This window comes from Monodelphis domestica, chromosome 7 (genome assembly GCF_027887165.1).
Source record: "Monodelphis domestica isolate mMonDom1 chromosome 7, mMonDom1.pri, whole genome shotgun sequence".
Lineage (NCBI taxonomy): Eukaryota > Metazoa > Chordata > Mammalia > Didelphimorphia > Didelphidae > Monodelphis > Monodelphis domestica.
Window position 1 is genome coordinate 264,188,632 of NC_077233.1, and position 10,531 is coordinate 264,199,162.

Consider the following 10,531-nt stretch of genomic DNA (forward strand, 5'->3'; position numbering starts at 1 on the left):
AAATAAGGAATGTGGATAAGATTATGTCTAAGGAGTCTTCGTGTTTTAGATCTCTGCTCTACTCCATACTGCGTAATAGAAATTTGAAACGTTAGCTTATACAGCTAAAACATTAGCTTATACAGCTACTTCAACCCCCGTCTCTTCCTGTTTACTTACAGACTCACAGAAAATGATGAGGTTTCCTGATTTCTCATTTCTCAGTTTCTTAACTTAGAAAAAATTAGTTCAGAGGAAGAGAACATTTTCTACAACTGCAGAAGAAGCTACTGTGGTTAAAGCTAGATTATTGTTAGTAACTTATTTTTCTCTGTAATTCTTCACCCACTTCATCTCCACCCAACACAGTGGATTGGGCATATAGTTGCTTTAAAAATGTGTGTTAAATGGTTAACTTAACAACTACAAGCACTTTTAGTAGCCTTATTCTGTTTTAAAAAATGTATCAGTCATAGGATGAGTGTCAGCAAGGCACAGGACATGAAAGACCAGCCTTGGGTCAATAAGGCTTGGTTTTGAGTCCTGTTAATTACATATATTATATATGTGACCATGGGCTAGTCACAGTCTCTAAGCAATGGGAACCAGTGGTTCCCAAACTTTTTGATTATGAGAATGCTTTTGTTAAACAAAAAAAATCCAGGGGCCGAATTAAGGCAAGTAACAGCAGTTGAAAACTCTCAGTGTAAGTGGCTAGATTTGTCAGCAGACCTGGGGGAAAGGACAAAACTCACAAATAATTTGTGTCTAAAAAGATGTATTAATCTTTTTTTAATTAGTTAATTAAATCCATTAATCTGGATGCAGATTGGAAAGCTGATATGGAAGCCCAGCTTTCTTTCATCTGTATAAGAAAAGTCAGTCATGTATAAAGGCAAGTGTTTGTAATCCCATTCCCAGGGAAGGCAGAGGGGTGAGGCTGATGGATCACTTGAACACAGGATCTATGCAGCAATAGACTAAGCCAATCAGGTGTCCACACTAATCTGACACCAATATACTGGGCCCTAGAAGCAGATTGCCTAATGAGGAGCCCTGCTCAGATCAGATATTTGGAAAATGAGCGGTGATATCAAATCATGAATTGATGTGGGTGGCAAGATCAGGGTCTTATCCAAAGAATTGGCAATACAGGCCATCTCCATTTCAAGCAAGCTTTATTATCAGAGAGTATAGAGTGGCTATAGAGATAGTGGCAATGAGAGGTAGCTAATGTGTGAAAGGTTTTCAAGAATGCTTTTTATCTTGATTGGTTATCAGGAAAGGAGTTGATTACTGTAACTAAGGAACAGACATCACTTTATCTATGATTCCTCCCCTTTGCCCAGTTATGAGGTGAGAACTGCAATGTAAATGAGATGCTATGTTAATTATCCCGGGGCAACTTTCCAGCAAATTTTGCTCTTTCTGCACAGTCTCTAAGGAAGGCAGTGATTGTGGAAATTGGGCATTGTTTGAACCTAGTCCTGCATGGCTGGGAAACTAAAACATCTGTACTTGCTGTTCAGAGACCCTTAACCAAGTACTTAGGTTATTTCTAAAAATTGATGTAAGGAGTTTTCTTTTGATTGTTTACAGCTACTTGGTGGGGTTAGTGGGACATCTTTTCTCATGGCAGTCCACATCAAACTCATGATACTTCCTGCCTAGACGAGACATGGAGGCTTAAGTCTCAGAAAAAAAAATTCTGTCTCTCACATGTATTACAGATCAATATGTCAACCTCAAAAACCACAGAACCACCAAAGTAAGCATAATAGAGCAAATCTTTAATTAGGGCCCAGGTGACAACGCTTATTGGCCACCACACAAAGCCACCCTTCTTCATGTCTCTGGGAACACTGTCTCAGGAAAGATACCAATAAATGGAATTTCCACTGAACTGTAGAACTCAGAGTCATATATTTACTTTAGAAAATATAGGAAAAGAATGACTGACTACACATAGAGGCTTGGGAAAGAGATTGTAGTAGCCAGTGGCTAGAATACCTGGGAGCAGCCTAGATACAATAAGAGAAACTTCCTTCCTTCCTTCCTTCCTTCCTTCCTTCCTTCCTTCCTTCCTTCCTTCCTTCCTTCCTTCCTTCCTTCCTTCCTTCCTTCCTTCCTTCCTTCCTTCCTTCCTTCCTTCCTTCCTTCCTTCCTTCCTTCCTTCCTTCCTTCCTTCCATCCTTCCTCTCTCTCCCTCCCTCCTTTCCTCTTTCCCCTTCCTTCCATAGAATATAGGATTAAAATGTTTCCCACTTTTCTTCAAGATGAAGCTAACAGAGGGATTTGGAAAATCTCATCAATGATCTCAGTTGCTATGAAGCTGTTTGGACCAACACGGATATTTATTTATGAAGTTATAATTGGAGCTGAAAGGGAAGAAGCCTGCAGCTGATTTTTGGATAAAAGAAAGAGAAAAGCAATTTAAACTGCATTGGTTTGTAGGACAGTAGCCTTTTAATTGTGTGGGCCTGAGTCTTCTCCCACTGAGTTCCTCTAAATTACTTAATAAATTCCAGGAGAATGGAGGTGGGTTGTTTCCAGCAAGGATCAAAGATCTCCAGTGGAAGTCTTGTGATTCTACACATGAATATTGACTCAGATTGAGAAAGCAAATAAATAAACTTCCCATACCCAGGAATCCTAACAAGAGTAAAAGGTCTCAATTATGAATATAGCTATGTATAAATGTGGAGCAGCTAGGTGGCTTATTAGATTGGGTGCTGGGCCTGAAGACTCATTCATCTTCATGAGTTTCAGTAAGGCTTCAATCAGATACTTACTAGCTGTGTGACCATGGGCAAGTAACTTTACTCTCTTTGCCTTAGTTTCTTCATCTGTTAAATGAACTGGAGAAGGAAATGGCAAATCACTCCAGTTTCTTTGCCAAGAAAACCCCAAATGGAGTCATAAAGAGTTGGACATAACTGAAAACAACATTAGAACCCTCTACCATTTTAGGTGTATTTTAGTTTCACGTGGTGGGTCCAAGTGGTTGTTGCAAGAAGACTTAAAGTAGGCTCTATGGGTGAGGAGAAGAATCAATATGGGGCTTTTAGGGTCTCAGAAACAGTATCCAGACTAAAGATCTTTGCTTTTGTGAAAGCCATTTTAGTTAATTCTATTTCTTACTTTCTCAGAGGTTGAAACAAAGAACTAAATTGAACAAAAGGACTATGAATTAGTCTTGCTCAGTTCATAGAAAAAGGGAAACTGAATTTGAAAGAGGATAATCAAATCTGAAGGCTCAGAGATCCACTCCTAGCCACTCTAGCCATCCTTAAATACAAATTCTAATTTTCCTAAGAAGCAAGAGTTACATCCTTCCTAAAGACCAACTTTAATAAAAATAGAATTAACTCTTAAGCACCTGCAAATACATGTCAATCACCCAAAACATCTGTGACTAGGCTAATACTTATTTCACAAGCATCTGTGACTACTTCTTAGTTCTTAAGTATTTGTATATTCACATACCATCTCCATTTTTCTCCCAAGTGCCCTTCAGAGGTACCAGGAATTACCTAGTTGAGAAATGGCTGATTCTTATATGACTTTTTTCACCCTTCTAGGCCCATCATTTCAAACTGAGGAATGTGAAATGATAACATTAAAATTTATACTAAAGTGTTTGAGTTTTAGAGCTATGGGTAGGAGATAATTTTTTTTAACCTTTACCTTCTGTTTTAGTATCAATTCTAAAACAAAAGAATGGTAAGAGCTATGCAATTGCTGTTAAGTGTCTTGCCCATGGTCACACAACTAGGAAGTATCTGAGGCCAGATTTGAAGTCTGGTCTCCCTGACTCTAGACACAAGCACTATATCTACTATTTAACTTCCCCTAGGAGATGAATTCTTGACTAGAGAAGGATTAGAAGCAATTACCAAACAGGGAATGGGAGTGCCAAAGGCAGCATATTCTCCAGTATTGAAGGCCTGAAGACAGTGAGATCTCAGCCCTGAACTGACACTAGCCTGAAAATAGCCTGTTAGTGCTGGAGACTGCCCCCAGAAGATGGAAACCAGTCCAAGGTACCCAGTGTGACCGCGAAAATATGGTTTCAAGACAGTGTCTTGAATTAAATAAAAAATAAGGTGGTCGCCATGGGAAAAATTCCCAAATATGAAATATACCCAAGTCAGCTGGGTTTTATGGAGATTTTAATTAATACAAATTAAGGAATTAATGAAAGGGAGAGAGAGAGTAAGAGGAAATAATGAGAAAAGGACTAGGCCAGCCTAGGCCTAAGCCTTAAGAGAGAGATTAGTCTTTTATCACTCACCACAAGATCTTGTTCCAAGCAAGCTCTAGTGTTCAGAGAGACCCTCCAGTTTAGCTCAGCAAGCTGAACTAAGTTCAGCCACCGAGAGAGAGAGAGCAGCCTCCAATTCAGTTCCATAGCTGAATTGCCTTCAGAGGCCTTCTGGCCTCCTTTTAAAGAGAATTTTCTCCTATGTCACCTCCCCTAAGTTTTCACATCTACCAATCACAGTAGACGTTTTCACAGGACTGACCATTCTTAATTCACATCTTTTTTAGTTCTCAACTTCTCTGGGTAGACTAAAGCTTCTGAGTAAGTTCACACCTCTTTGCCCCTTGCAAGTTTGCAAGTTGCCTGACCTTTTAGTGATTAATTTGACCTTCATAGGTACTTAGCACACTTTTGTATTAGATCTAAAAATAGACCTAGCTTAAGGGCTTTTGCCTCACTATAAGTATGGGTTAAGCACTTTTTCATTGTTCAGTAAGGAGTTTACAACTTTATCTTCCCCTAAAGTGTGCTTAAGTATGGGCGGAGTAATTTTAGAGTTCTCACATTCCTGATCAAGTACCTTCATTGTTTAAAATGGGTTTAGCTTAATCAAATCTTCTGAATTAGAGTCTGAGAATTTTTAAAATTCACAAGTCTGAGAAATTTTAAGATTCACAATCCCCCCTGATTATCATTGGGAGACTAGTCTCCCCATTGATCATTTAACATAATCATCTTGTAGTCCTAAACGCACTTCTAACTACACATGCATACAATATTCAATTTTCTAAGAGGAAATTAGAGTAGTGAGGGAGGAATAGAAAAGAAAGAAAGCAAAACCAATGTTTTGCTAGGCGCATTGACAGAAAGCCAAATTAGGGTCAGTCCCTTTTGGCATAAAAATGTACATTTACAATAAATATTCAATCAATCTTCAGTTCAATCAACCATATCCAAAGTTCATTCTTGATCTTGATGCTGTGTAGGTTTTCTGGCATCTTTCTGCAACAGTTCATTCTCTGGATTTAGGAGTTAGCAAGCTTCTTTCCTTGAAGATTTTTTCTCGAACAAAATCAAAATCTTGGATTTTTATAAAAATACAATCTCAAACAAAAGATCAAAAATCTTGGATTTTAAATTAAAATACACCAGGAAACCTCCATCTTTCTTCTGCCTTTGAACCAATATACAATATTGATTCTAAGACATAAGGTAAGGGTAAAAAGGAAAGAAAGAAAGAAATCATCCAATAATACTGCCCAGGTCTACAATAACCAGAAGGCAAAGTAAAAATACAACTCTACCTGTTACCTCCTGAAAGAACCCTAAACTGTATAACATCTAGAAACCTCATGGTCCTTATCCAGAGCCTCCAAGTGAAAGAAAAACTACCAAATAGTTTAAAAAAAAATCAAGTACCACAGAAAAAAATCAGAATCATACATAGCTATTTTGCAATATGAAAAGAAATGTTGGAATACAATATACCAAAAGGCAAAAGAAAAAGATTTATAACCAAGAATAACATCCTATAAGTCTGATAAGCTTGTAGAGAAAAAGTGTTGATGACAAGAACAGGAGGTAACAGATAGAGTTCTCTTTTTACTTTGCCTACAGTAGACCTGGGCAATATTAGTGTATGATTTCTTTCTTTCTTTGAAACCAAAATGCAAGAGAGAAGAATACTTTAGCATTGCATCCATCCCAGGGCTACTTATCATTAATTCCTATGTAATAACTAAAATCATATTTCTACCCATATATATATATTTTTTTTTATAAAGTTTTTTGGAAGGGTAGACAACATTCCTATAAGTAACTTGACCGCGTGATGCCTAGCCTGCATCTATCTTCCTCATTCTCCCTTACCTGCCTGCTCTGCATCATCTTGCTTCTCCCTCAATTCTCCCGCCATTCACTCATGGTGCTCCCGATTCTGTCCCAAACCTTAACTTTTATTGACATACAGAAGGTACACTGGCGCAACCCTGGCACAACTGTGGTATGTCAGGAATATTTGATAGAGAGGTAAAGTTACTCAGAAGGAGGAGGGGATGAGCTTCCTTGACACAATCTCCCCTGTGATCCTTTGGAAGACTGCTCTCCCCAATGGATCTTTTAAATATAACTATCTTATAACTCTAAATACCTTCTAGCTAAAAGTACATGCAATATTGCATTTTTCTAAGAGGGAGGTATAATAGTTAGAGATGGGAGCAAAATACAAAAAACTGATTCATAGACATATTGACAAAATGCCAATTAGGGGGCAGTCCCATTTGGCATAAGTGTTTACATTCAGAATAAGTATGTTCAACTCCCTTCAATTCAGTTCTTTATATCCCAAAGTTCATTCTGGATCTTTTGATGCAGTGTGTAACTTCTTCATGCATCTTTACAGCACCTTCTCCAAAAGGATCCACTTTCTTGATTTTGGGTGTTATCAAGTTTCTTTTACTGAAATTTCTCCAAAAATTTTTAAACCTTGAATTTTAGGATAATTACACAATCCCCCCTGAGGAGGGTGTTGACCAACACCAGAATCACACTGAGATACATTACTGAGTTATGAGGTATATGAAACTATTGTCAAAAGAAAAACAAAACAAAAACAAACCACTCAAAAAAATCCCAAATAAAAGAGTAAAAATTAATGAAATTCTGTATAAAAATCAGAAATACAGAATAAAATAAAAATCTTATGTATGTAAAATTCTGAGTAAAAAATAAAAATAACCTATAACAGGTTCTTGAATCACAGCAAGGCTCTATTAAGGTGACTTATGTCTCACAAGCCTGTAGGATAATAGCAGCAATACAGCACTTTACCCATTTGCAGCTAGGACTACAGAAAATTGTCAAACTATAAAAGAAAAAGGTCTAAGTTTCAGCCGCAAGTGGGAAAAATCATTCCCTGGTCTGATTTTACTGTCACAGCCAGAGATAAAGGGAGCCAGGATGATAGCCAACCCGAAGCACTTTACTCAAACTATGGTTCAAGGAAGTCCTGCATCTTAACATATGTCAAGTGCCACAACCTCGATTCGCACACTAGGTTCAAGTCCTTTTGTATTGGCATAGAAATTCAATAATCCTCCCTGGATTGGGTTTGGTCCATTTTGACCTCATGCTACTTGACACTGTATATTGGCTCTTTTCTTCTCTTTTCCTGGAATCAGACATAATCATTAAAGAAAGCCCCATAACATTTATCAATAAATGGCATGTTTTCATAATCACAAGCCTTTTGGGAATGCATAGTATTAAGGCCAATAGATACTGTAAACTTATACTATAAACTATATCCTTCAAGTAAAAAAAGAAAACATTAATATTGATTCCATGTATTCAAGTATCACCAAGGTTAGGAAAAAAGAAAGAAAAAAATCAAATATCCTATTACAAACATAAAGAGAAAAAAAATTTTTTAATCATAATTTCACAGTTCACATTCCATGTGACAATGTGTTAGCTGAGCAGAGGCACAAAACAAAAGACACTCACTCAAAAATAAAATGTATATCACTCTTAACTTGGCCAGGATCCACAGTGTGAGTGTACATAATTTTTTCACCAGGTAAAAACCTTTTAAAAACAGTAGTACAACAACTAATACAGATTCTAAAAAGTACCAAAATCCCCCAAATTATGAGAGCCCATTTAATGACAATAAACAAACAAACCAACTATCATTAGGATCTACATGACTTGCTATGTGACATGCAAAAAACCTTTGAACACATGAATACTTGTCACAAGTTCTATAGATTTAGCCAATCTTTCAATTTGGCAAAGATATTTTTAACAAAGTCTATTATTACCATCATTCCAAAATTTGGTGGGAGAGAAAACCCAGTAAAACCTCTATACTGGTGATGAAGAATTACAAAATATAATAAATCCATTTTGAAGCTATTAGGCTACACAGGAAAAAGTTATTCCCAACTACTGGATGAGAGTATAACACATCACAGGTTAACTAAGCCACTTCGGCACCTCCCTCCCTCTTGGTATGAGACTGTAACAGTGTAATAGAACTGTCTCCAATATGCCCCACCCATTTTCACATGGAGCTGTGAACTCTAAATTACTTCACCCTACTTAAACCTTACTTTAGGGGAATATAAAGTTTTAATCTCCTGATTGAACAGTGAAGGTACTTAGCTCTTACCTTATAGTGAAGCTAGAATTTAAGTTAAGTCTATTTTTAGATCTTAATACAAAAAGGTGTTAAGTAACTATGAAGGTTAAATTAATCACAAAAAGATCAAGTAATTAACAAAAGGTGAACTTAACAAAGAAGTGTTAAGTAACTCTAAAGATATAATCTAATCAAAAGAAGATGAGAACTAAAAGTATTGGCAGTCCTGGAGAAAAGTCTTTGATGTGATTGGCAGATGTGAAAATTTAAAGAAGGAGACATAAGGGTGAAAGATCTATATATTTGGGACACTTCCTCTCTCTGGCACCTTTGGCCTTGGAAGACTTGGCTGATAGTAGTATGCTGGGCCTTTCGGTATCTTAGCATGGCTACAAGCTATTATCCAGTTTGGTGGTGAGTTTCTGACTGAGTTTTCCTCCTTTACTTTCAAACTTTATCCTCTTTGAAACCTCTAATCTTCTTCAGAGACCTAGAGGCCAGAATTTTAAACTCCCCCTTGCACAGGCTGGGCAGGAGAAATCCTATATCCTCTTCCCTCATCCTCTTTAAATTCCTTCCCTCTATATTAACTAAATTACCATAAATTTCCAGATTGACTTGGGTATTTTATTTGAGATTTTCCTTTGGTGACCAATTAAATCTAGATTTAAGTCAAAACCCTAAATTATCTTTACAGAGCTGAGGACTAAAAAGTGAAAATCACTACAGATATGTCATCCATTACATTTACAATAAATACAGAGATGGGAAAATACAACAATGCCATTTAACTTTACTTCAACTAAAAATAGACCCTTACCTCTTGTTACAAACAACTAAAGAGGCAGGAAAATGATCAGAGGTAGGGATGCTCCCATGCATCTGAAAACCATGTCTGAATACTTGTTAAAATAAATCTAAATCATTAGACAATTAAATTCTCCAAAATATGTATATAGGTTGAAACCAATTCAATGGAGTTCATCCTTCAGCTCTGTGTGACAATTAACAAAGGCAAAAAAAGGAACAAAATGTTGTTTGTAGGCTTTTACAAAGATATTCTTCTATAGTACAATCATAGTCATAGGGGAGGTACAAATTAAGACAATTTTACAGAATATTTCAATGTTGATAACTCATAAATTGGTTAACATTAACATATATATCATGTATTTAGAATTGAGTTACAGAGACTTCTTCATTCTGGGGAGGGGAAAAAACTGCAACAGTTAACATCGATAAGACAATGAGGTCTGAAGAGGCTTAAAATTCACCTCCAGACTCTTTGAGGTTCCTTCCCCTCCCAAGTACCATCATCCATCACAATCCCTTTGTTCACACCTCTGGGGTCTCCCATACTGGGGGGAGTTCCCACACTGAGTACAGGTGTTTGGGTGTGAGTTTTGATTTTCCTCATTCGAATAACTATTCCTCCTATCAATATTACTATTCCTGAAACTTCCATTTCTCTTTTCTTGATTCATCTACTTACAATTCATAATTATTACATGACCAATTTTCCAACAAAAATAACATGTTAGTGGTTGTTTTGTGGATTCTTGTAAGGGAGATATGATCTCTCCTTGCTTTGCCTTTACAACTGTTTCAGTTAATTCTTTTGTTTCCTTCCTCAATGTCTCTACTAAAGTAGTATTCTCCTTATCCTTCTCACCCTGTTTAGAAGTCAATTCCTTTATTTCCTTCCTTAATGCTTCCACTAAATCAGTGTTCTCCTTCTCCTTTTCCTTATGTCCCTCAAAAGCATAAACTGCCACTCCCTTCAATTCTTCAAGGTCCATAGTAGGCCAATTTGGACAGCTAGTCATAAAATAATTCCTAACTACCTTACAACTGTTTTTTACAAATTGCATTCTGCTTTGTCTAAGGTCCCGTTCCCTATCTAGATCAAGCTCAATATATCTTCCTCCCAGCTCAACAAGTATATCCATAAATTGGGTGGGATTTTCATTAGCTTCTTGCTTAAGATCTTCAAATTTAGTACATGTACCAGGCCTATCTGAACATGCTCTCATAGCTTTTATCAATACATTTCTAGCCTGGCATAGTTGTAAATAATCGTGCTCTGAATTTGGGTCCCATTTGGGATCTTCAGTTGGCCAATGAGCTGTTCCTTCTCCTTCGGCCTG